This window comes from Megascapheus bottae, chromosome 13 (assembly GCF_031878675.1).
Source record: "Megascapheus bottae isolate mThoBot1 chromosome 13, mThoBot2.hap1, whole genome shotgun sequence".
Taxonomy (NCBI): Eukaryota; Metazoa; Chordata; class Mammalia; order Rodentia; family Geomyidae; genus Megascapheus; species Megascapheus bottae.
The window spans coordinates 20172135-20199347 of NC_143521.1; the positions used below are offsets into that span (position 1 = coordinate 20172135).

The window sequence follows — 27213 nt, forward strand, 5'->3', positions numbered from 1 at the left end:
GAAGATTGGCTGAAGGCCAGCCAGGAAGGAAGATAGGGAAAAGGACAGGAGAATTTTTGGTTCATATCAACATTTACAAAGGTGTACTCTGATGATATGACCAATACGCTTGAGAAACACCTTAACCATACTAACCTGAAAAAGCTTCATAGCAGCTTCCATTTTCAGCTATCATTCATCCTTAAAAGCTTAATTCTGGACAAAACATGCTCTCCAAGGTATGAGCACTGGAGAGCCCAGTATAAATTTTTAAGTCTAAACATTTACTGGTCAGCATTCTAATTATAAAAGCTACAAATATTCAGAGTATGGAGGGGTTTGGGGGGATAGGGTAGAGAGCTCACCCATGGCATGAAGAGAGAAATCTTTCAAGAGTTCACCAGGTCCAGTGAAAACCTTCAATACTAACTATATAGGAGATGCCAAATATATAGCTAGCAGACTGTTTTAAAAATCTAAGGTTTGATAAACATGGTTCCCAACTCAGTTTTGGGGGGAGGGGAGTCCTTTTTTAGGGAAAGAGGGTCAGAAAGTCTGACAAAGGAGGAAATTGATTGCAATACCTTGTACAGAGAGATGTAACAATTAGATCCCATTCTGCTTAACTAAACTAAACAAAGACAAGAATTCCTATGGGGGAAAAATGTAAAACTCAGTTTAAATCAGACTAAAAGCCTAAGAAAGATGCTTTAATGTGTTGTCTATCATTCAGTCAACAAACATTTATTAATATTCCAGGAACTGTTTGCAGCGCTGGCATAGCTGGCAAGTCAAGAATAAGGAATGCTACGACACAGCAATCCCAATACCTCACATACATACGGCCATTCAGAGTCCTATACAAGGCTTCATAAAGATCATTTCATCAGTCCCTCATAACTCATCTATGAATTAACTTTTACCATTACTTTAGTAATGGAAAAAAGTAGAGGCATAGGTGATTTTTAACTCCCCCCCAAATCAAACAACAATCAAACACTCAAGCTGTGGAGAGATTTTATGATAATCAAAACCCTATAGACTTGTTTTTTGAATGTGTGTATTTGCTTTAAGCAGGGGGAGCGTACTTGGTGTTCATCACTTTCCGCTGAGTTTTGTCTCATAGAGGAATTTGGTCTTTATTTTGACATGCACGTGTTTCAAGGTCACTGGAAAATAAAAGAGAATCTGAATTTTAAGACAAACTTTTCCAAGGTCTTTTAATGTTTTAATTAAGTGACATAAAGGAGAAGAATATACCTTCTATGTCATCAGGCAGGCCTACCTGCCCTCCTCCTGCTCTCCCTCTCGCTCTTCCTTCCTTCTGCTTCCCATCATAGCTGGAACAGCAGCTGCATGCAACCATGTCATGCTTCCTTGACTGGGATGGAGTATCATGAATTCTTCGGCTCAGACTGGCCTAGAAAAATGATCTCCCCAATCTCAGCCTTTCTGATGAGTAGGGTACAAGCATGTATCAACAGCACCCTGCAACAATTTTTACTTTTTAAAGGAATAGACTTTCACAGATCCAGACCATATTTGAAGTTCATATGTTTCTAAAGTTGTTACTTTAGAAGTTGTTGCTTACTTTACTTATTAGATGGAAGCATGAATGAGTTTACCTGCTTAGCTGAATTTTCCAACATTTTTCTTTTCTTTTCTTTTCTGTTAGTCCTGGGCTTAGGTTCAGGGCCTGAGCACTGTCCTTCGGTTTTCTCAAGGATAGAGCTCTACTACTTTAGCCACAGCACCACTTCTGGCTTTTTTCTATGTATGTGGTACCGAGGAATCAAACCCAGGTCTTCATGCATGCTAGGCAAGCACTCTACCACTAGGCCAAACTCCCAGCCCTTAGCTGAATTTTCTAATCCAATAAGACAGGTTAACTCCCCAGATACTAAAATTTCCTTTAATTGAAATAATACATTGGACATAAGCTATGGGGGGAGGGGAAAGACTTGAACAATTACTTCACAAAGAGTGTAAGTTAAAACTACAATGTGGTATAACTATGCATGAATCCATGGGATAGGGAAAAAAATGAGAAAAACAGTACCAATCATGTGTAAGGCTATGGAGAAGATGAATCCTTCAAATAATAGTGGTAGGAATACAAATGTATACCAATTTTTGGTATAAATCCCAACAATTTAACTGACCCAACAATTCAACTCTCAACTCAAACAAATGACATTACTGGTATGTATGTAATATGTATGTATGTATGTATGTATGTATGTATGTATGTATGTATGTATGATGTGTGTGTGTTCATAACAACATAGTTCCTAATAGCCCAAAACTGGAAACAACCCAAGTGTCCATTGAGAATGAAATGAATTAAACATATTATCCCATTCTCACGAAGTGGAACACTGTAGAGCAATGAGAATGAACTATTGCTTCACACAGGTAAGAATGATCTCATAAAGGAAGACAGACCCAACGAGCATAACATGGGATTCACTGTCAGAAAGTTCCATAATAGTTCAAAATAACTAGTCTCAAAGTCAGGCATTGCCTTCGGGGAAGTCTCGACTTGCAGGGGAGGGGAGAAGACATCTCTGGTACTGAAAATGGTTTACAACCTGCTGTGCTTACCTGGATGTATTCCCTCAGGTAACTCACTGAGCTGTTTAATGAGGATTTAGTGGCATGTGTTATTTTCTGTTTTAATAGGAAGGAAAGAGAGGGAAAGAGAGAGGATGGTGTGATAAAGGGATGCTATCCACTTCTCTACCCAAATAGTGCTCAACCACTGAGCATGTGTTCTATTTGCAATGCTTTGCTACCTCTGCCTTACTTCCAAGCTGTCCTCGGCATTTTCAAAGTTGCCATCTGCCAATATCGGCCTATTTCTATATTTGACTTTTGTCATGGATTAGAAACTATACAATCCCAACAGAATTCATACATCTTAAGAGTAAGTGTAAATGGGGCGCCAGTGGCTCACACCTGTAATGCCAGCTACTGGGGAAATGAAATCTGAGGATTGAGGTTTAAAGTTAGCCTGGATAGAAAAAGTTCAGGAGATCTTATCTCCAATACACTACCAAAATGTTGGAAGTTGAGCTGTAACTCAAGTAGAGTCCTTGCCTTGAGCAAAAGATGCTCAGGGACCATGGCCAGGCATGGAGTTCAAGCCTCAGGTCCAGCATGCACACATATACTTGCACAGGTATGCACTTGTGCCATGTACAGAGTAAGTGGTCTCTGAGGGGAATCTGTCTTAATATATGTCCTTTGTTGCCCTTAATCTTGTCTGCTCTGGGGCTTTTTCCCTAGAGAACATGCCAAACAGATGAAGGTGTTCCTAGATCCTATCAGTGAACACTAGCTCTCCTGGACAGTGCCAGAATTAATGTAAAAGCTTGAGTCCCTCGGCTTATTTATCTCCTTGTATAAATAAATGGCCTAATGGTATAAAAGAATCAGTGGGTGTAGTCACAAGAATTTATTTTTTTTGGGGGGGGGGACGGCTTGAACTCTGGGCCTGGGCTCTGGGCTTGGGCTCTGTCTCTGAGTTCTTCAGCTCCAGGCTACTGCCCTACCCCTGGAGCCAAAGCCCCACTTCCCATTTTCTAGTGATTAATTGGAGGTAAGAGTCTTAACAGTCATTAGTGCTTGGGCTGGCTTTGAACTTCAATCCTCAGATCTCAACCTCCTGAGTAGCTAGGATTACAGGCCTGAACCACTGATCCCAGCTAAGAAATTTTTTAACTGCCAACATTTTATTGAAGGCCTTTTGACCAACTTTTCATCAAACAACAATTTCTGGTTATTATTTCGTCATGGGTTGGTGGAGGGCAATAGAGGGATTGGAACTCAGGGCCTTGTGCTTGCTCAGCAGATGCTGTTTCACTGAGCCACACTCCCAGTCCTGCTTTGCTTTCAGTATTTTTCAAAGGAGGTTATGTACTTCTTCCCAAAGCAACCTCTGGGACTTCAGTCTCCTACCTATCCCTTCTAATTAGCCTGATGTGCAAATACATGCCCAGCTTATTTTATTTACTATTGTTGGGGGGATCGTTTGCTTGCTTATTTCCAGATAAAGTCTCATTAATTTGTTTGGGAGTGGGGGTTGTGTTTTTTTTTGCTTTGTGTTGTTTATTTTGGGGGGAAGGTGCCATTTCCCTAGGTTAGCCTCCAACAGTGGTCTTTCTATCTCTGTTCCTACAATAGCTGTCTGGTTAATAGGTGTGTCCCACAAATATATTGATTTTAAACACAATACATTCCTTTCCCAATATGTATTTTACTCATTTTTTGTCTTTAAAACCTCTAAAAGAATATCTAAAAGCTTTCGATAAAACTTCTAGTATAAGAATTCAAGTTACTATAGAAACAAAAGCCATATAATGAATGATTGTTGTCCTTAATGTACTATGTTATCTCTCATCTCTTTTGGTGTCCTTTGGTTATCTCATATTGTTACAGTATCTCACTTTGTTACCTGATATATCGCATATATTTGTATTTGGTTATTTGAAACTGGATAGGGAAGTGGGGAAAACAAGATGAGGGGGGGGGTGGGGGGGAGAGAAATGGGGATCAAGACATGTGAAAGGGTATCAATGTATGTGAATTAATGCACCTTATATCTGGCAAATATCATGGAACCCTTGTATTAATTACAATAAAAATATATGAAAAAAAGCAACTGGATTTTTTTAGGAGTATCAATGTACAAGAAGTAATGTACCCACTACCTGATGAATGTAACTATAACTCCTCTAAACAGCTCTGACAATAAAATACAATCGAAAGAAAAAAAAAAGAATTCAAGTTACACTGAGATCTTTTTTGCCTCATATTTATCCACAAAGTTAAGAACTGAAACCCCAAAATACCAATTGCTGTTAATTTTAACATTCTAACTCCATAGAATGTAGTTCTGTCCCAGGTCTATACAAACATGAAAGTAAATTCTCAAGACAGGAGGGAAAAACAACGGAACAGACAAACTGAAAGTCTGTCGCTATAGATGTGAAATAATGTTAAAGCAAGCTGGTGCTGGTCGGAATCACCACTATGGCTATTGGAAGCAGGATACACTGTCCTCTTCTGTGTCTTCTGCTGTGATTCAACTAGCACTCACCCTGGTGATGGCAGTTATTTGGTGAGCACCTGTCAATACTCAAAAGATGGCAGTACATCCCCAGCTCCACCACCACCTTTCCACTAAGTTCAAGAAAAGCAAAGGAAATGGAGTGCCAGTGGTTCACGTCTATAATCCTACCTATTCAGAAGGGTGAAACCTGAGATCGAGGTTCAAAGCCAGCCCAGGCAGGAAAGTCCATGAGACTCTTATCTCCAATTAACCACCAAAAAAAAAAAAAAAACAGAAATGAAGGTAGAGCATAAGACATGAGCAAAAAGACTAAGGGACAGTGTCCATGCCCTGAATTCAAAACCTGGTACCAGCACAGGAGGAAGAAGAGAAGAAGGGGGAGAAGGAGAAGGAAGAGGAAGGAGAAGAGGAGGAGGAAGAGGAGGAGGAAGAGGAGGAGAAAGAGGAGGAGGAAGAGGAGGAGAAAGAGGAGGAGGAGGAGGAAAACCCAAAGAAAAAAGAAAGGGAAAGAAGAAAAAAAAAGTCCTCAATACTTTACATTCCTAATCTTCTCAATAACTGATTCCCGGGAAAGGATGATTTTTTTGTCCCATTTTCAAACTAGCACAGATGGCTTTATTATTACTATTCCTACTACCATCTTTTATCATACAGAACTTGATTCAGAAGCAAGGCATGACAATGAAAGAATAAAAACCAAGAATGCTTGAAGCTTCCTTTGGTCCCACCAATGACACACCCTGACTCCTTATACTTAGCAGTCACAAGTAAGATGTTTAGGAACTGTGTAAGATTTTCATCCATACTTTTCTTCCCACTCTCAATGTCATGATCTATCACCTCCAGCCACAGATTCTATTCCTAGGGTTTAAAATGAACACAAAGAAATACCAAGACATAGACTGATGTATCTGTGTAGCAGCAAATCTCCAGCACTGAGCTCCTCTAACAACAGTGAACCTCATAGACAGATCCTTGATCCTATATCCTCGTGGACAGCAATGCCCTCAGAGAGAAGCAGAGAAACCAGATGATCTCCTTGATTCACCAGGTAACATGGATTTCCTTTGCTAAAGTGTTGTTTTCCTTTAAGATATGAGTTGGGGCCAGACTATCTTGCTTGTTATCAGAACAAGAGATTAGAACCTCAAAATTGTACTTGCCAGAGCTTAGTGAAAAATGAGATTACCACCAGAGTTTACTGGCAGTTGTCCCAAATGCTGACTGATTCCAAATACATTTTTCCTCTAACTACAGTTGCCTGGATTCACACAATATTTCTGTAAATCCAAAATGTAATTTAAAAGAATGAAATGATGACACTAGCACTGAAACATTTGTGTTGACAAATAAAAGAAATACATCCCTATAAACAGTAAACCTAGAGCTGGAAATGTGGCTTCGTGGTAGTACCATATAAACAGAAAAAGCCAGAAGTGGTGCTGTGGCTCAAGTGGTAGAGTGCTAGCCTTGAGCAAAAGCAGCTCAAAGGCAGTGAGTGCCTAGGCCATGAGTTCAAGCCCTAGGGCTGGCAAAAAAAAAAAAAAAGAAAGTAAACCTTAAGTCTCCAGAAATAACCCCCAAAACAGCCAATGATACCAACAAATTTCCATGTGAAAAATACCGAAATACAAGATGTTGAGGTGTTCTCAAACATGCTTAAAGCTATCAAGCCATCCCAGCTTACCTTCCCAGCCTCACTTCTACAGAGGACAAGTGCTTGTAGAGTACACAAAACACTACTTTCCTCTTTGAGTGGGGAAGGGGTGTTAATGTCATAGCACCTAAACTCTCAGGGACCAAGCTAAAACAATTCAATATCAAGATTATTTAGCACAGAGACCAGAATCCTATCTACTTTTAACTTTAAAATGAAAGTAAAAGGGTTTTTTGTCCTATTATGAAAACTACAGAAATATACATAGGCACACTTCCTTTGAATGAAGTTACACTATTAACCCCAATCTAAGTACAATCTCCACCAAGCAAAGTATTTAAATGCTAATATGATAGACTCAAGGGGAGGTGTTCTTCTTAACATATTCAAAAGATACGACATTTGCTGCACTGGCTGCAAGAAGCATCTGAACACTGCAAAGAACAACCTAGGCAAACCAGAAAAAAAAAGTCAATGAGCAATGTATACTCATAAATCGGTATTATTCCAACTCTAAGCCCTAGGCACAAATGGGACGTCTGCGTGTGTGGGATGTACATATGAAATTCAGGGAAATGCAGAGTGTCTCAGCAAAGCGTCCGGGATTTTCATTAGAAGCAACTTTGTCCTGCAGGAAAAGTGGAATGAGAGAAGTGGGAAGGGTCGCTGCTCTTCCGTGTCAAGCCTGGGCAGGGCTTGCTGCAGGAAATCACAGTGACAAGGTAGGGCCTTGGGAAGGATTATGGGGTAGAAAAAGACACAAGTGTTACGAAGAGCTAAATTTAAAAAAATTATGCAAACACACACACTCTACAAAGCAGAGCTGCTTCCCTCTCCCACTTTCCCAAGTTCAGCTGTGCTGTCGTTGGTTTCTCCCTCCCGGTTCTGTTCTGGGAGAACTTTCTCCCCGGTGGAGCCTGCGCCCGTTCTCGGGTGTGGATCCTCACCCCTGCCCTTCTCCACCGAGTGTGAGGAACACACCGGCACAAGGCGGAGCGAAATCAACTTACAAAGACGGAAATCACCTGTCTTTGCCAACACGAGCCCGCTGCCTAGGACCTGAGGAAGAGCTCTGCTTGGTCGCTGGACAAAAGCAACCCCACTTTAACCTCCGTCCCCCCCCTTGCAGCTGCCCCGCGCGCGCGCGCGCATGTGTGTGTGTGTGTGTGTGTGTGTGTGTGTGTGTAAGTGTGTGTGTGTGCACGCGCGCGCGTGCGTGCCACTTGCAGAGAATCTGCCTGACTCACCCCGCCTCGGCGTGCCAGGCAGGGATGTGAAGGCTGGGTCCTGGAGCGGGCCTCGGTAGCCTCGAGTCCCCACCCCCCGCCGCGTACCCAGGCCGGCTGCGGGGACCCCCCCACCCCTGAGCAGGTGCCCGCCTCTCGGGGACCACCCAAGCTCCCACGTGTCCCCGTGCCCAGGGCGCCGCGGGCCCCGGCTCCGACCCCAGCACCGAGTTACGCACCGGGAACTATGCAATTGAGGGGGACATGGGACTCCCCCCCAAAAAAACCCCAACTCGTTCTCTTCATGTCAAGGGGATAGGGGGAAGTACTTTACCGCGGAAGCAGCCTGCACACGTCGCGGGCCGCCCAGGGCAGGGGAAGCCCAGCCCGCAAGGGACCTCGCCTCTCCCGCCCCCCCCCCTTGGGGCCGGGACAGAGGGGGGTCCCCGCCCGGGCCGGGCGCTCACCTCCTGGGGTCCGGCTTCCGTCGCTCCTCCAGCTTGGCGGTCGAGTGTGGGGCTGCAGCGGCCACTGCCGCCGCCGCCGCTGCTTTCGCTGCCACCGCGGCCACCACCGCCGCCGCCACCCGAGCGCTGCCCCGCGCGTCGCCCGGCTTGGAGGCGGGGGTCCCCGGAGGCGGGCGGAGGGTCCCCGGAGGCCGAGGCCCGGAGCGCGGCGGCGCGGAGCGGAGAGAAGTTGGTGGCGCGGGGCGCGGAGTGAGCGGGGCGCGAGTCGCCGGCTCCCAAGTCGTCCCAAGTTTGCCGGCGGGGTGGGCGCGCGCTGCGGGCGGGGGCCGGGGGTGGGGAGGTCGGCGCGCGAGAGAGCGGGCGCGGGGGGTGCGGGGGGCGCGGGCGCCGGGGCGGGAGGGTCTTCCGAGCCAGCACACCCGGAGCCCGAGCGGCCCGCGAGCGAGGCGGAGAGAAGGGGTGCGGGCGCGGGGGGACGCGCCGCGGGAGGGTCGGCGCGCTGGGGGCTTGCTCTACTCGGCCCGCCGGGGCTCCCGCATACTTCGGGGAGGGGAGGAAAACCTCCGAGGCTACTGCGGGGAACTCGCACTGCAGCCGCCCAGCCGTCCGGGCGCCCCTCGGCAGCCGGCCGGGACACGAGAGATCCGGAAAGGCGGCGGCGGCCGACGCTGTGCCACCAGCGCCAGCCCGCGATCCATATTTAAAGCGGCGAGTGGCCTCGGCCGGCCCCCTGCCCTGCCCTCGCTCGCTCGCGCCCGGCCCGCCGGCCCCCACCGCTCCCCGCCGCCGCGCGGCGTCAGCCGGGGCATCCGCCGCGGCGGGGAGGGGCCTCGGGCCGCGCCGCCTCCGCCCCGGGGCTCGGGCTCCGCGCCCGCCCCGCGCCGGCCCCTCCACCTGGCCCCGCGGCCGCAGCCCGGCCCGCCCCGCGCTTCCCTCCCGCGAGTTCCCGGCCCGGGAAGAGCCTGGAGTTCGCCTGGGCTTCCCAGCCCCGGAGGGTTCCCGACGCTACTTGGTGAAGTTGAGGGGTGTGGGCAGAGGCTGTGAAGTCCGTGCCCCCCGCGAGCACAGGGTGAAGGATGGGGAGAGCGCGGTGCTCCGTCTACCTTGCCTTTTCTTTGGGGAGCCTGTAGCTCTGGCCTTCCTCTGGAGCTGGGGCGGGGCGGCGGGGTCGCCAGGCAAGGGGAATCTCTCCAAAGTGCGGAGCGATCATCGGTATTTACTCTGTACATAAGACTAATTAGATTTAAGTACACTTTGCCAAACAAATAATAATGCATCAATGACCCAGCACTCTTACAAATCAGTTAAGTAAGCCATTAAGATATGAGCAGCCTGTCAGCACAGACACAATCTAATTCTGAAAAGGGCCAGAGTCGCCACTGAATGAATTTCAGCCACACACAGTGGAAGAAGATGCAAGTGTTTTTTTGTATGCATTTCCGACTGAGGCATATTCAATAAGTACCTCTGTGAAAGTCACTGATGAAAACTGTATTCGCAATGTTAGCCAGCAAAACACACAGAGCCTAAGAGAGTTCTTACACTGACTCAGATGCTTCCAATTCTGAAACTTTCTGCAACGCACAGCTGTTGTTCTATTAGTTCCATTGAGAGGGAGTTTTGAAGGGGCAAGGGAAGGAATCTGAAGACAGTTTTTTTGTTTGTTTGTTTTTTTAGTATTTAACCCTGGGCGGGGGGACTCATGGTACTCACCTTACCTTGAGAACACAAATATAGAACACTTTTTTTTTTCCCTCAAAAGGCTTGTATGTATAAAATACTTAATCAATGCTCAGAAGGCACTAAGAACCACCCCAAATGGGCAGTTTGAAATCTAAACATTCTAATGACTTTCAAACATTAGCTGTCACTTTTGGCTCGCACATACATGTTCACGGATTCCACATCACCTGCCCATGGTATTATGGAAAATTCAAAAGCAAAGATAAAGCAAACGCTGAGAGCTTTCCCTAAATAAGTATATTTTGTTTCCAGAGTAATATTTAAATGAACTGTCATTCCCTGGACACACAGTTAGCAAGAATCCATGGCCTCACAGGCAGCTCACAGGCAAAGAAAGAGAAGCCACTTTTGAATTAGGAAGTTTCTGCTACTGATCAGCACTTTTTCATGCTGTGGATTATGTATTTCAACAGAGCTGGCAATTTCTCATTATCATAGTGAACCAGCCTTGAATAGTCAGCCTTGGTGAATGCTTGAGAAAAAGAGAAGTCCAAGAACAGATTTTCCGTGGATTCTGATACAAAAATATGTCAAAATGTCTATAGCTAAAACTAAATATTCAGTCCTTAGAGACTTTTTATCATTGAGATGGTCAAGATTTTAATCTGAATAGGCATAAAGTTGATAACCCGGGAGGAAGGCTGGAAGAAAATGAGATTACTGTGGTGTGGAGTTTGGTCCATGTTTTAAATTAATGTGAAAAAAAGAGTTGCCTTTGGCAACTAGCCAGCAATCTCTACCATCCATCATCCTCAGTACTTACTGTTTGCTATCCCACAATTAAAAGAGCATGTTCCATTCTCTTTCCTATTGATTAGTGTCCAGTAATTGAGATATGAGTTTTCCCTTTGAAAAGTAATTGATTAACTTTTCCTTGTTAACACTGCATGTGGTCACCTTTGCTGGTTCTTTTCCGGGTGAGAACAATGAATCCTGAGAATTTTATTTTTACCTATCCAAAGACTTACCGACCCTTGATTCTCATAAGCCCCAAAGAAAGAGTTATTTGTTCTATTTTTGTTCCCACAGGTAAGTGGCAAAAAGAATGAACAGAAAATGATGGAATTAGACAAACAGTACTAGTAATCTTTATTGATAATAGCTAATTTGCTTTTAGCCAATAACTCTCTGTGCTTAATGATCTCCTGGGCACCTACCCATTATTTAGCTTATCAATCAAGTTTCTCTCCCATTTCCTAAGGAAAACAGTGTGGATGAACCTTTGTTTCAATGATAAGCGCCATCTAGTGGCAGCAAGGAATGCAGGCTCTTGAAGATTCATCTGAACAATACAGATGAACATTTTAGAACATAGGGAGCCCAGGCATTTCTCCTCTTGAATATGCATGTGTAAGTCGGGTACAGGTCTTAAGCACCAGAAAACCAGAAGTAGTGCTGTGGTTCAAGGGGGTAGGGCAGTAGCCTTGAACTGAAGAGCTCAGGGACAGCGCCCAGAACAGAGTCTAAGCCCTGCAACCGACCAAAAAAAAAAGAGGCTTTCTTTGTGACATACTTGTTTTGACTTGTATTTTGTTTTGCTCTTATATTATTTTGCAAAGGAATGATTATTAAAGTTGCCACTTTATGCATTTGGTCAATTCATTTTGAAAACTTAGATTGATGGAACTAAAAAATATTGATTGACAGATTGATAGGTAAAAAGAAAGACATACAGGTAAATGAATGCCTTATTTTCCTTTTACTCGGGAAAGTTCCTTTTCAGGCTGACAAATTTCTGACTCAATTCAACTTACCTAGATTTATTGGCTACATTCCCTTCTACAAACCCCAGGTTTAAAGATAGCTTTTTGCCAATTTTATGAGACGAGAAGGAAGGTGAACAGTTTGCAAGCTGTCAGGATGGCCTGAGCTGGGAAAAATCATTGTATTTGGTTAAACATAGGTCATAAGTTATTTCACAGTTTTAACGACTAAGGCCTCCACCATATCCAACTGTCATTTTTACAACAGAGGCCTAGCTTCAAATATGAGAAGAGACTCTGCCTTCTAAAGCCAGGAACCTCATCTGTGTCAAGAAAAACAAGATTGTTAACCATGGTGGACCTCTGGTCCCCCTTAGAAGTAAAACCAAGGGCTTAAATTATTCACAAATTCACTAGTTTGTACCAGAATCATTTTCTCCAATAAGATTCAAACAATATAAGGGTAGAGAAACACGTCAATCTTTCAGAAATGTTATTGACACATTTGTCATTGAATGCTCTGCTTAGTGCCCTTAGGCTGCTCTGTCCTCCTACAAGAATTCTGCCTTGGGGTAGAATAGCAGGGGGACAGTGGCCTCTCTGTGTGGAGGGGGGAAATGTGGACATCAAACAACCTCACTAAAACACTGTAACCTACGACCCTGATTTTTTCAATTGTCTGCTTTTAGATAAGCGAGTGGGGAGTTATGTCAGACTTCTCTGTCAGAACAGTCTGGTGAGTCTGTGAGGGAGGGTGTGTGTGTGTGTGTGTTGTGCGTGTGTTCACACCAGCCACTCCCAGACACAGACAGGTGCTTGTTCCTTTGTATCCCACTGGCCTCCCACCTCCTCCTCAGGAGATGAATAAGCCAGATGGCACACTGCTCCTCCTTTTCCCCTGAGGACTGAGTCATGTGGCCCCAGCTGTTTCAGTTTCAGAAAGCTTTCCTGATTCGTGCCACTGACCCACCACCACCAGATCAACCTGGACCCTACCCATTTACATCCACCAGGCAGCTCACCAGACTACGCCTGGCCTCGGCACCACAGTACCTGGCTCTTCATGAGTAGCAAACAATCCACGCTGAAAGTTTACACTTGCCAGTCTGGAGCCCTGTGGAAACTGTTGCAAGATGGAAGCCTCAACTGACCCTCCTTCCTCACCTATTTAAGAAAATTCTGAGAAATGTTTCCCTTATAGATTTTCAATTTCTTACTGCTAACTAAAGAAAGACAGCTGAGTTTCCCCCACAGAATACAGAACATGATTAGGATATCCACACAATCAATAAATATTTGTTAAATGCCTTACTTACTTTGTATCAAGAGTTCTTCAAGAGGATCAGTGCCTAGAACAAGCCAAGTGTCTGCTTTGTGAAGCTGACAAGCGAGGAAATAAATGGATAGGAAAAGTTGCATTCTCTTGGAATGCTGGATGCTGTGCCATGGTGAGTGCTAGAAATATGATGATCTGATACTCCACTTCCCAAGTCCCACTCAAGATTAGTGCTTTTGTCCCTCTGTAACAATGGCAGCCTTTCTTCATTAGTTAAGAAAAAAGTTATGGGCTCTCCCTTATCCTAGATGAAACAAAACCCAATGACTTGATAAACTGGATAGGACAAAGTGGATGCTAGCAAAATAGTCTCTAAAATGATATTGCACACAGACCTTCATGACTAGATACAGAAATATGGAAATGTTTCAGGGCAACTTGACAGGACAGTGCTTTACACATAAAGGATCTAATTACTTTTAAAAATGATTAATTATATTAACTGTTGAATGTTTGGGACATTAAAAATAGAGACACTTGGGGCCAGGAGTTTGGCCTAGTGGCAGAATACTTACCTAGCATGCACAAAGACCCGGTTCAATTCTTCAGTACCACATACATAGAAAAATCCAGAAGTGGTGCTGTGGCTCAAGTAGTAAGGCTCTACCCCTGAGAAAGCCCAAGGACAGTGCTGAGGCCCTGAGTTCAAGCCCCAGGATTGGCAAAAAAAGACACTTATAGAGACACTTATGCTGGATGTGGCCCTTATGGTGTGTGCTTGTAATTCCGGCTACTGGGAAGGCAGAGATTAAGAAGATCTCAATTTACTTCAGGTAAAATGATACAAAAGTAGAAAGATGATCACAACCAGAGACCAGCCTTCATCAAAAAGAGCATACCCTAGCAAAAAGCATCATTGTGTGACTTAAGGGTAGAGGGCACATGCCTAGTAAGCATGAGGCCTTCAGCTCAGAGCCCAATGTCATCAAAAGACAAAAAAAGAGAAAGGCATTTACTTAAGAAGCTTCTATGTTTTCCAAGACTGATTTCAGGCAATACCAACTCTTCGGGATACTATTCTTCTCACATGATAACTTTTAGACAGCATTTGTAGATTTATTTGCATATGCACAAACTATCCTATGAAGGAAATACAAGGAAACAAAAACAACGTTTGCCTGCAGGAAGGGAAACCAGATGATCTGGGAACAAATACAGGGACGAAGATGTTGCACGGAACTGTTTGTACCTTTTTGGAAAAGTTAGCCATGAGCACAGGCTGCTTTTTCCTAGGTTACATTTAAATTTGAAGTCAATGGCTCCCACCTGTGATCCTAGCTCCCCAAGAGGCTGAGTGCTGGGGGACTAAGAATCACCAGACCAGATTTTTAAAAGGCTAATAGACTCACTCTCCAAAATAATGACCACAAAGCAAAATTCGCAACATGGCTTAAGTGGAAAGAACGTCAGCTCTAAGTAAATGAGCCAAGGCTGGAGTTAAAATCCTCACAGCAGCAAATTTAAGTCATCAGAAGCTCACTTTCATGCTTAAAGCTATCCCAGAAGAATAAATACATAATTGAAAGAGAATGCCAAAATAGTCATAAGAGTGTCCTTACAAACTATATAGTTACAAGGACACTAGCAACAGGCCCGGTGTGTGGAGCACTTAGGTAAGAGAATGTGGAGAGATGAAGCTGTCTCCTGCCCAGCTCTGGTGACTTTTACCTGTCATCCTAGCTACTCAGGAAATTGAAATCAGAGGATCGCAGTTCAAAGCTAATGTAGGCAGAAGAGTCCACAAGACTCTTACATCTAATTACCCATTTAAATAAATAAATAAATAAATAAATAAGGGCTGGGACTTTGGCCTCTTGGTAGTGTGCTTGCCTAGCATGCATGAAGACCTGGGTTCCATTCCTCAGTACCATATACATTAAAAAAAAAAAAAAAAAAAAAAAAGGTAGAAAAGGTGCTGTGGCTCAAGTGGTAGAGCTCTAACCTTGAGAAAGCCCAAGGACAGTGCTTAGGCCCTGAGTTCAAGCCCCAGGACTGGCAAAAACAATTTTTTTAAAAAGTCATTGTTACGCAAATGGAAGAACAGCAGACTTGAATGAAAAAAAAAAAGACAAATGAACACAAAACCCAGAGTTCATATCCCACCACTGGCACGCATACACACACACACACACACACACACACACACACACACACGCACGCACACACACACACACACACACAAATCAATTTGAAGACAAAAAGGTTTTAGAAGGGTACTGCTGTGCTAGGCAAATACTCGACCACTAAAGCCACACTCCCAGCCCCACAGTTTAAATGATAAAACTACATTCTCTCTTTACTTTGTTGTCTTATTAATCTCTTCTCAGAGTACAACATTTGGTGTTTCTTCTTTACTATCCTTAGATTAAAAGGATATACATTGGATATTGTACTTAAATAAAACATTTTCCATGTGTTCCAAAGAAAAAGAATGATACTGTTAAATTCTTGCACAAATTTTTAAAACACTACATTTTACTTTATTTATTTATTTATTGGTTGGTCATGGGACTGGAACTCTGGGCCTGAAGGTAGCACCACTTCCACTTTTCTGGTGGTTAATTAGAGAAAAAAACTCTCGTGGACATTGAATCACAATGCTCAGATCTCAGCTTCCTGAGTAGCTAGAATGATCGGCATGAGCCACCAGAGCTCCAGAACTGTTTTTGTTGTTGTCAGTCGGTCATGGGACTTGAACTCTGGGCCTGAGCACTGTCCCTGAGCTCTTCAGCTCAAGGTTACCACTCTACCACTTGAGCCACAGCACCACTTCCACCTTTATCTGTGTATATGGTACCGAGGAACCAAGCCCAGGGGTTCACAAGTGCTAGGTAAGCACTCTACCTCTAGGCCACGCTCCTGGCCTCAAAACACCACATATTTTTAAATAACATTTTACCAAATATCTTGCTGCATTCTTATTAGACTGATTTCATTTTCAAAAATTAAAAATGATTGTTTTTTTTTCATTATTAGAGCCCTGAGAAAAGGAAATTAAAGCAGAACTGAGGAAATGGAAAAACAGTCCATGCTCCTGGATTGGAAGAATCAACATTGTGAAAATGACAATTTTGACAAGGGCTAGCTACAAATTCAACGCAATACCCATCAATATCCCAATGTCATTCTGTAAAGAAATAGAAGAGGCAATCCAAAATTTCATATGGAATAATAAAAGACCCCGTATAGCAAAAATACTTCTTAGCAGAAAGAACAGCACAGGAGGAATTTCAATACCAAACTTTAGACTCTATTACAAAGCTATAATAATCAAAACAGCTTGGTACTGGCACAAGAACAGGCCTGAAGACCAATGGAATAGAACAGAGGACCCAGATATTAACCCACAGACCTATGGCCACCTAATCTTTGACAAGGGAGCCAAAAAAATAGAATGGAAGAAAGATAGCCTTTTCAACAAGCAGTGTTGGCAGAACTGGTTAAGCACCTGCAAAAAAATAAAGTTGGATCCTTCTTTATCACCCTGCACTAGGATTAACTCCAAATGGATGAAAGAACTGGAGGTAAAAGCCGACACACTGAAAACTTTACAAGAAGGAATAGGAGACACACTAGGCCTCCTTGGCACAGGTCAAAACTTTCTCAATAAGGACCAAGAAACACAACAAATCTGAGAAAGGCTGGATAAGTGGGACTGCATTAAACTGCAGAGCTTCAGTATGGCAAAGGACATAGCTAGTAAATTAATTAGGAAGCCTACAGAGTGGGAGAAGATCTTCATTAACCATACAACAGACAAAGGCCTCATATCTAAAATATATCAACAACTCAAAAAATTGAAAGCACTCCAAAACTAATCTCCAAAGAAACAACCACCCCATTAAAAGATGGGCCAAAGACTTAAAGTGAGTCTTCTCTGAAGAAGAAACAAAAATGGCCTATAGACACATGAAGAAATGCTCAACATCTCTGGCCATAAAAGAAATGCAAATCAAAACAACTCAAAGATTCCACCTCACTCCAGTTAGAATGGCCAGGATCAAAAAAACTAATAACAACAGATGCTGGAGGGGATGTGGCCAGGAGGGATCACTACTACACTGTTGGTGGGAGTGCAAACTCGTTCAACCACTATGGAAAGCAGTGTGGTAGTTCCTCAAAAGACTAAACATAGAGCTCCCCTATGACCCCACAATTCCACTACTTGGCATTTACCCAATTGTCCAGAAACAAGGAATTACTAAAGCCACTAGCACAACGATGTTCATTGCAGCACTATTTACCATAGCAAAGATATGGAACCAACCCAGATGTCCCTCAGTTGATGAGTGGATCAACAAGATGTGGTATTTATACACAATGGAATTCTATGCTGCCGTCAGAAAGAATGACATCACCCCATTTGTAAGGAAATGGAAAGACTTAGAAAAAAATCACATTAAGTGAAGTATGCCAGACTGAAAGGAACTTAGGCTCAATGGCTTCCCTCATTTGTCATAATCAGTAGAAACCTTGGGCTCTCCTAGCAGAGATTTGCAATAGAGCAAAACTTAGATACATAAGGCCATATAGAATGACGCTAAATGAAAGGACCTCTAGGATATAGAAACAAAAGCCATATAATGATTGATTGTTGTCCTTAATGTACTATGTTATCTCTCATCTCTTTTGCTGTCCCTTGGTTATCTCATATTGTTACAGTATCTCACTTTGTTATCTGATATATTGGATATATTTGTATCTGGTTATTTGAAATAGGATAGGGAAGGGGGGAAAACAAGATGAGGGGTGAGGGTGGGGGGAGGGTAATGGGGACCAAGACATGAGAAAGGGTATCAATGCATGTGAAGTAATGCACCTTCTATCTGGTGAATATAATGTAACCCTTCTATTAATTACAATAAAAATATATGAAAAAATAAATAAAAATTAAAAATGATTTTTTTCATTATTAGAGCATATTTTGTTTAAAAATACATAAAATAGCCAGGCATCAGTGTCTCATGCCTGTAATCCTAGATACTCAGGAGGCTAAGATCTGAGGTTCAAAGACAACCTAGGCAGGAAAGTCCCTATGACTCTCTTAACTCCAATTAACCACTCAAAAACCAGAAGTGAAGCTGTAACTCAAGTGGTAGAGTGGTAACCTTGAACAAATAACTCAGGGACAGTGCCCAGGCCATGAGTTCAAGCCCCATAACTGATTTAAACAAACAAACAGACAAACATAAAGTAGAAGAAGATAAAATTATAGTGAAAAAAACCTCCTTCAGAAAACATTGCTAATATTTTGCCTTATTTTCCATGTATAATTTATATTTGTGATTTCCAGTTGGTTAATGGTATTGTGTAGAAAATTAGTGTGGTTACGGAGGCTAATTCTGAGTGAGGATAATCTCTCCTACCATAAAACACGAGTGCTATGAAGTAAGTCTTGGCAAAGAAAGGTGAATCCAAATATGGATCCATCTTTTTTGGTCCTCTGAAGATTGCTGTACTGCTAGCTCAGCACAACCATGGAAGTCCCTTTCTAGAGATCAAATAGGCTCTCTCAATAGCTTCTGCAAAGAAAATATTGTTAACCCCACCACCAACCATAATGGTGATAATAACAGTAACAACTAACACTATCACTGTCCCTATGCTCCAGGGGTTGTGCTAATAACTTGTTTCATAGTTGTAAATAATCTCTGGCTTTCAGAACTCCCTCCAATTCTACCTAGTCCACTCAGTTTCAGATTTCCTTGAAGGTTAAGGTTAGAGTTGGTCCTTCTCTGGGAACTTGAACATCTACAGGGTTAGCTAATTGTTGGGGAAATCCAGCCCATGTAAAATGTAAATGAAAGCTACTCTACCCATTTCAAATGAACCTGACAGAAATACCCATATCAATACCCACGTGCACTTCTGAGCAGTCAGCTGGGTTAAAGCAGAATTTGGGAAACTGGAGACAGGCTGTTTTCTTTTCTTTTCTAGCATGACTACATCTTATGACTTTTTTCAATGAGATCCTCAGGAGCTCTTCCTTCTGGCATCCCATGGGCTCTGTATTCACAATCCTTCCAGAATGGGGTACAGTCAAATATATGGGTTAGCATTCTGTTAATAATGTACTATGAACACCACAGTATTTGACTATATTGTGGCTCTTTGGCTTTGCATGTTCAAAAAGGTTGGGGAGTCAAATCTCTGTGGTGTTCTGCTTTTTGTTGTTGTTTTGAGATCTAGGTGGTAAGCCTGAATCTAGATATCTTTTTCCCTAAATTGGATTTTGAAACTTTAATCTCTACTTACCAAAAAAAGTAACATTTCATCTAGAATTGTGTAAAAATTGGTGACAGATGTCGATATGACTCCTTTAATTCAGCAATTTTTGCTTGAAACTCAAGAAATGTACTTGGTAAAAAAAAAATTCTACAACAAGATTAGAGATCGTAGTTCATGCTTATAGTCCCAGCTACTCAGAAAATGAAGTTTGGAAAGATTGCTACTCAAAGCCACACAACACACACACACACACACACACACACACACACACATATCTCAAAAAAAAAACAGCTTAGTGTGGTGGTACACACATATGATTCCAGATATTTAGGAGGCATATTGAAGAGGATCTCAGTCTGAAGTCAGCCCTGGGCAAAAAATGAAAAACCCTACAGGAAAGAATGTTCAAAACCAAACGAACTTAGATATGGGACTCAACTAATAAAGCCCCTACCTAGCAAGTTTGAGGTGCTAAGTTCAAACTCCAATACTGAAAGCAAAAGTTCAATCATATCCATGTTAGAATATATAATCATAAGTTGAAACCAAAAGAAGGAGATGAGTAAGTATCTTGCCAGCTTCAATCTGAGTGTTTTACTTTGAGCCAGAAAAAGTAACCAACTCTCAATCATTTTTTTTTTGGTCAGTTTTGAGGCCTGAACTCAGGGCCTGGGCACTGTTCCTGAGCTTTTTCACTCAAGGCTAGTGCTCTACCACTTGTAGAGCCACTTCCAGTTTGTTTCTGGTGGTTAATTGGAGATAAGAATCACACACACTTCCCAGCCTGGCTGACATGGAACTGTGATCCTCAGATCTCAGCCCTCTGAGTAGCTAGGATTATAGGTGTGAGCCACTGGCACTCAGCCCTCGGTCGCTGTTTGGCACTCACATCTCTTCATAGGTTTATTAATGTGTTCAAACCCATGGTCTGGCACCCTATTCCAAGGAAGGAGCTAAAATAACTGGAAAGAGAAAAATAAAAGAAGCAAATAGAACAAAGGCAGATGATTGCTGGACAGCGTTCAGGGCCTCAGTTAGGGGCCCTCACTCGATGACCCTTTCTTTGATTAAATTAAAATTGAAAAAGTATTGACTGTTTACTTAACACTTTGTCTATCCTGGCAAGAGTCTAAGATATTCCATTTAGAGAAAGAACTATTCCAAAGCTTCTGCTGACAGGGCAGTTACTGTTTGGAATAAAGAGCAGAATAATCAAGTAAATGGAGGTGATTTTTCAAAGATATGGAAGAAAGTACTATGTAGATGATACAAAGGAGCCCTACTAACAAACTCCCATCGCAGTGTTTCTTCAGCATAGATCATCAGTCAAAACAAGTGGAAATAGGCTGAAAAACAAATTCAGTTCTGCATTTGATACTAATGATAGCTACTTTGGTCAAGCACTTCCAATTTCTCACAAAAACCCTGTGCAATGACCCTTATGCTACCACTGAAGAAAGAGATTAGGAACTATCACGTGACTGACCTCAGCCAGCCACAACAGTACTAAAGTTCTGGGTGGGAGAGTCTGCATCCAGGCCCAAGCCCTAGGGCTTCCCATTGGGTCATGCTTCCTCCTTCTTCTCCTAGGAGATATGCCAGAAAATTCAGGGTACTTGATGGATAATGTCTGGGCTCCCTATACCACCCTCCAGTCTAGCCCATACAAAGCCAGAGTAGTCTTCTCTCTCTTTTTTGTTTTATATACCAGTACTTGGACTGGTACTCAGGGCCTGGGCACTGACCCTGCGTTTTTTTACTCAAAGCTAGCACTCTACAACCTGAGCCACAGTTCCACTTCCTGGACAGTTAGTTGAAGATAAAAGAATCACAGGCTTTGCTGCTCAGGTTAGCTTCACACCACAATACTCAGATCTCATCCTCCTTAGCAGCTAGGATTACAGGCATAGGCCACCAGTGTCCAGTTTCCAAATGAGTTTAATGCCTTTATTAATCTTCTGCCCTTGGCCCAACCAACAACACATTGGTCCTCTGTACAGCTCAAGGCTCCACTTACTCCAACGCCTGACTATTTCCTAGTCATGCATTTAACCTGCTTGGTCCCAGTTTCTGGTTTATAGGATTTATTTTGCCTGGAATGCCTTTTGTTTCTTCCTCCTCCATGGCCACCTATGGAAAGCTCAATTTATAAGCACCCATTTCAAAATGGTCCCTCATCCACCTGAATATGAATAATGCCAATGGTCCAGATTATCTTCTCAGGTTCAATCAGTCCTATTAAGACCTCTTTTCAGCCAAGGACACCATTTGGACTGTGCCATGTACGTGTCACTACAGCACTGCGGACTGAGGCATTTTAATAGATTTTTCTCACTCCTTCTCTCCTCCCCCACTAAATTATTGACTCTATAAAAGGAAAAACCTTTATGTCCTTAACATTTGTACTATGTTTAATACAAACTCATACATGACAAGCTATTCTTTTTTATTGTTATTATAAATGCGATGTAGAAAGAGCTTACAGTTTCCTAAGTTAGGTAAAGAGTACATTTCTTTTTGGATAGTTCACCCCTTCCTTCTTCTCTCCTTTTTTTTTCTTTGCTAGTCTTGGGGCTTGAACTCAGGACCTGAGCACTGTCCTTGGGCCTTCTCAAGGCTAGTGCTCTAATACCTGAACCACAGCACAACTTCTAGTTTTTTCTGTGTATGTGGTACCAAGGATCATGCATGTTAGGCAAGCACTCTAAGACTAGGCCATACTCCGGGCCCCTCTTGCTCTCTCACAATAAGCAATTCTTAAAAGCTAAATGGACCCTGTGTGGGGGTATGCACCTATAGTCTCAGCTACTAAGGAGGACAAATTGTGAGAAATGCAGTTCAGGAGCTGAAAAAAGGCACATTTGAGAGGCATTCTAGAACTAGAATTAAGTAGATATATAGACAAATTAGATATAAAATTGAAAGAACAAGAAAAATAAGTATGAATAATAAATTTTGACTAGAAAATAGTGCCATTTTCTAAAATGAAGATACCCAGTGAAGATCAAAGCTTAGGGAAAATTTAAGTAAGTTACTATTTTAATTTTTTGAAAAGACAATACTATTGTGAACACAGTATGGATGATATGTCTTTTAGACATCCACTGCCAGTAAACAACCAACATTAAAAAAAAAAACATAACGTTGGAAGTGGCACTGTAGCTCAAAATAGCAGAATACTAACCAACTTTAGCAAAGGCACTCAGGGACAGTGCCCAGACCCCCAATTCAAGTCATACAACTGACCAAAAAAAAAATTAACATTCACTGTTAATATTAACGCTTAGTGCCAAAGTTTCCAGATTCTGCCCTAATGTTTGTAAAATATATATTGTAATTCTCCAAGAGCATGTCACATCTATTTCTCCCATATGACCTAGCTACTATGAAAAGATGGAATGTCAAACCAGGCAGAGTGGCACATGTCTGTAATCCCAGTTTGTTGGAAGAGGAGGTAGAAGAGTCACCGAGTCAAATTCTCCTCCGCTTGAATCTGAGTGAAAATGAGCTTGGCACCAACAGAGCACATAAGGCTTTGTCTGTAAATTGTGCAGCCGTCACTGTGCTTGGTGCATTAGCATGCTTCAAGCCTTTGGCTGCCATGTTAAAGTCCAGTTGCCCTAAAGCTGCTACACTTGGTGCAAAACACTTGGCCTGGTCACCTGGGGAAGCCACTGCCCATGGGACATCTGATTGGCAGCTCTAATGCTCAGTTGTAACTAACAAAGATGTAAAAGGGCTTCCAGATCATGCTTACCCTTAATCATAAACTCATCCCAACACACAAATCTCAACTGGAATCCCAAACTGTGGGGAGCAGAGACAAGCCACCTTGACCCTCTGTGCCCTGTACCAACTTTTATGGTCCTGCGCACCATGCCATGGTTATTATTGCAAGCCCCAGCATTTTTGGCAAGCTGGTTATTCACCAGAAATATGCACATCTTGCCACGTTCTGGTGGCTCTTGCCTGTAATCCTAACTTCTCAAGAGGTGGTGATCTGAGGATCGACCTTCGAAGCTAAAATAGGCAGTAAAGTCCACTAGACTCCTACCTCAAACAAATCAGAAAAAGCCAGAAGTGGCACTGTGGCTCACATGATAGAGTGCTAGCCTTGAGAACAAAGTGACTCAGGGACAGTGCCCAGGCCCTAAGTTCAAGCTCTAGGACCAGAAAGCAAACCAAAAATACACAATGCAGATCAATCTGTTAATCAAACCCTCCCATGAGGCTTCCTATACATTTTAACAGCACATTCAAAAAAAGAGTACAATCCTCAACCAGGTGCTTCAACTAAATGTCATCTTCCTTCTCAAATGAAGGACAAGTAACTGTATTAGTGTAGCTAGAAAACAGACAAGGAGGCTGGAGTTCACTCTTAAATTTGGCACTAAATCCTTCTTGTTAAAATTGTTTGATAGTAAAGCACATCCAAGTTTGATAAAAGTCAAAGTCAAGGGAAACCACATATTCAACCCTGAAACCTAGTACAAATCTTGTGATTTTTCTTACACTCTGTAAGCCCTTTTCCTAAGTTCATGCTAGCTAGGCTACAAATAGAAGAGTCCTTATGAATAAAATTTCTGGGAATGACAGATAGCAAAGGATTTGGAACACAATGTCATTTTGTTTTCAGCAACCATCTACACCTTTCTCAAAAGAAGAATTTGGTCCTGGTTATTAGAAAAATATTTAAAAGTAATAATTTGATTCAAAAGTATTCAATGTATTATGTATTCTAAGTGGATAGTCAGTTTATTTGTCTCTATAATAATCAAAAATAGTGCCACACCAGACCAGGTGAATGACCAGCAAATGTCAATAACAAACATCTCCTAGGACAGCAGTGAGTATTTTAGCTACTGACTCTTGGCTCTGGCTGTGCTGCTAGTTAATATTATTCTACTTCTTAGAAAGCCAATAATATCGTACTATCCTTGTAGGTCCACAATCAGCATAATTCTGTTTTTGTAAACAGTATTTGAGGCTCTTATCTCCTCCTACCATCACTATTAACCCAATGGATAACATTTCTATGTCCATAAGATAACAGTATGTCTCTTAGGGGTTAAAATTCCAGAAGCCCCCCAAATAGTAATGACATGTGTATAATTTGTTTTCACTTCTTTCCAAAGGAATACATTAACTAAACTAACCCTTATAGGATTTAAAGCCTTGGGCTACTCCAGATGACACAGGAAATTTTTTAATTTGGAACTTACTTGGGGGGAGTGTCACATGATTTTTAGGATGATATACTCTCACTAGACAAACTACAAAACAAAGGCTTTTGTTGTTTGCTTTTAATTTCTGAAGAGTTCCATTTGGCACTGGTTTTTCAGGAATGTCTCCACCATTTAAAAAAAATGGGAGAAGAAATTAATTTAAAACAAGTGTTCCAAAACTTTTTCTGTAGAGCCAGGCAGTAAATATTTTGGCTTTGCCAGCCATATATTCTGTCTATTTTGTCTCCACTGTGCCTGCTGTATAAAATATGCAAATAGCGGGTGTGGCTACATTAGGCCAGAAGGCTCACTTTATCACAGTTTAAGGGCAGACTACATTAATAAAACCAATTGGAACATATTCATGCTTACTTGTGAAAATGTCTTCCTAGTATCTTTATACCTATTGCTTTGTTTACTTTGGACTATACAATGCCACCACACAACCCAACCTCCGAAGATGCAATGGAACTACAAGCATATTACATCCATGATTGGAATGCTACAAAACAACTCTGCCACATCACAGCAAAAAGAAACAGATGAAAAGACTGCAACTAGTATTTTGGAGTCTGAAGTGGGTTTTAAAGCTCAGGTTTAAAATATTTAGTAAAGCAATCTATTACTTTGTACAGATATGTCCAAGTGAAAACACAACTAAGGTGGGATACACAAATGCATTCATGACACCCCAATCATATGGACACAATCATTTCTCTCAAGTGAGACAACCTAATAAAGTCATAATATAAAAGGAAATCCCACATCATAACTATTCACTATGAAATAAAAGTGAAAAAAACTTTATAAAGTATTTGATGGCTACCTTCTTCTATGCCCCTGGGATAAATTCTATACTCCTCTAGCCAAATGCAATACCTCTCACCAACCTACTCTGAAATGTTTATTTCCTTCCTAGTTTCTATTACCAACAATTTTTAAAAGTCTTCTCCCAAGACACTGGTGACTTGCACTTACAATCCTTACTGCTCAGGATCTCTGCTCAAAGGCAGCCCAGACAGACAAATCTGAGAGACTCATATCTTCAATTAACCCACAAAAAAGGGGAAAAAAATCTGCAAGTGGAGATATGGCTCAGTGGTAGATTGCAAACGTTGAGCAAAGTTTTCTTTTATTATTTTGGGGTCATGGGGCTTGAACTCAACATCTAGGCATTGTCCCTGAGCTCTATTTCTCAAGGCTAGCTCTTTACCACTTTGAGCCACAGCTCCATTCTAGTTTTCTGGTGATTAATTGGAGATAAGAGTCCAGGGCTGACTTTAAACCAATAGCCTCAGATCCAGCCTCCTGAATAGCCATGAGCAACCAGCTCAGCTTTAAGCAAAAAATCCAAGGGACAGTGCCCAGGTCCTGAGCTTAAGGCCCAGTACTGGCATTAAAGAAAAGTCTTCTCCCTTCTAACCTATGATTCGTATTCCTAGTCCCCTGGCCCGCCAGTCTTTATCATATTACAATTTTAGACGCATTTTTTTTTTAGTGTAGAAGCTTGGTGCCAAAGTTGTGTGTACAACAAAATCAAGAAGAGCAACTTTTTTTTAATGCGACTGAAATCTCAGATAAGTGTGTTCAATAGGTCCCTAAGTGTCTTGCTCTCCTACACTACATAATAAAATTCAGATTGTTCACAGCAGCCATAAAGAATTCATTTTCTTTTTCATGGTCTCTGAAACTCACCTCTATGCAAAAGCAAGCAAAAACATAAAAATGTCCCATCTAAGTGCTAATCATCAATTCTTCCTGAGCTAATTCACTGGATGCAGTTTCCCTTGGTTCTAAATTCATTAGTGACTCACATCCACTGTTGTGAACTCTGACTCCACTTAGAAGATAAGGACAGAGAATGTTAAGGGATCAAGAGGGCAGCCAAGACTGGAAACAGGGAACTCTTGAACAACTTTGCACATTCCTGACAGTTACCTATCCAGTCCTATGGATCTATCCTACTCTGAAAGGAGGCCCTGCCCAGGACAATCACATTTGCTGTCAAGAAAATAACAGGAAGAGTATACACTTTGGAATCTCATGGCTGCAGATTCAAATCTCTGGGATTTAACTCAGCGATGACAGTGCAAGTCCTGGTTGTAAGGGAAAAGGTATTTCTAATAGTCTTGTCCTTAAATAACGACAGTCTTTAGGTCAGGCACAGGGGTTCACATTTTTAAGCCCAGCTAATTGTGAGTCAAATATAGGAAAGATTGTAGTTAGAGGCCAACCAGGGTGGAAAATATTAGTGGGACTCCCACCTCTACCAACATAATGGGCTTGGGGGACACACCTGTGGCTAGAGGACCTCGTTGTAGACTAGCTGGGCAATAAATAAATAAATAGCAAGACTCTATCTAAAAAAAAAAAATAACCTAACACAAAAAGGACTGCTGACATGGATCATGTGACACCTACCTAACACACAAAACACCTTGAGTTTGAACCCCCGGATGTTCCAAAAAAGAAAGACAATTTATAGTATCAGTTTTGGGGGGATTGTTTGCTATTACTGGGGCTTGAACTCAGGCCCTGAGCACTGTCCTTGGGTTTTTTCAAGGCTAGAGCTCTA

General features: G+C 42.3%; 1 protein-coding gene across 2 annotated transcripts in view; it reads right to left on the bottom strand.

Moving 5' to 3' along the window:
- Positions 1–27213, bottom strand: part of Slc4a4 (solute carrier family 4 member 4) — a 434785-nt gene that overhangs the window by 340498 nt on the left and 67074 nt on the right. The window contains exon 1 of one of the 2 annotated variants that reach the window (XM_090343452.1): positions 8404–8725. The exons of the other annotated variant lie outside the window; for it this stretch is intronic. The gene's annotated coding sequence lies outside the window, so the exon portion shown is untranslated. Of the gene's footprint in view, positions 1–8403; positions 8726–27213 lie in introns of those variants that run through there. 2 annotated transcript variants of the gene reach the window in all.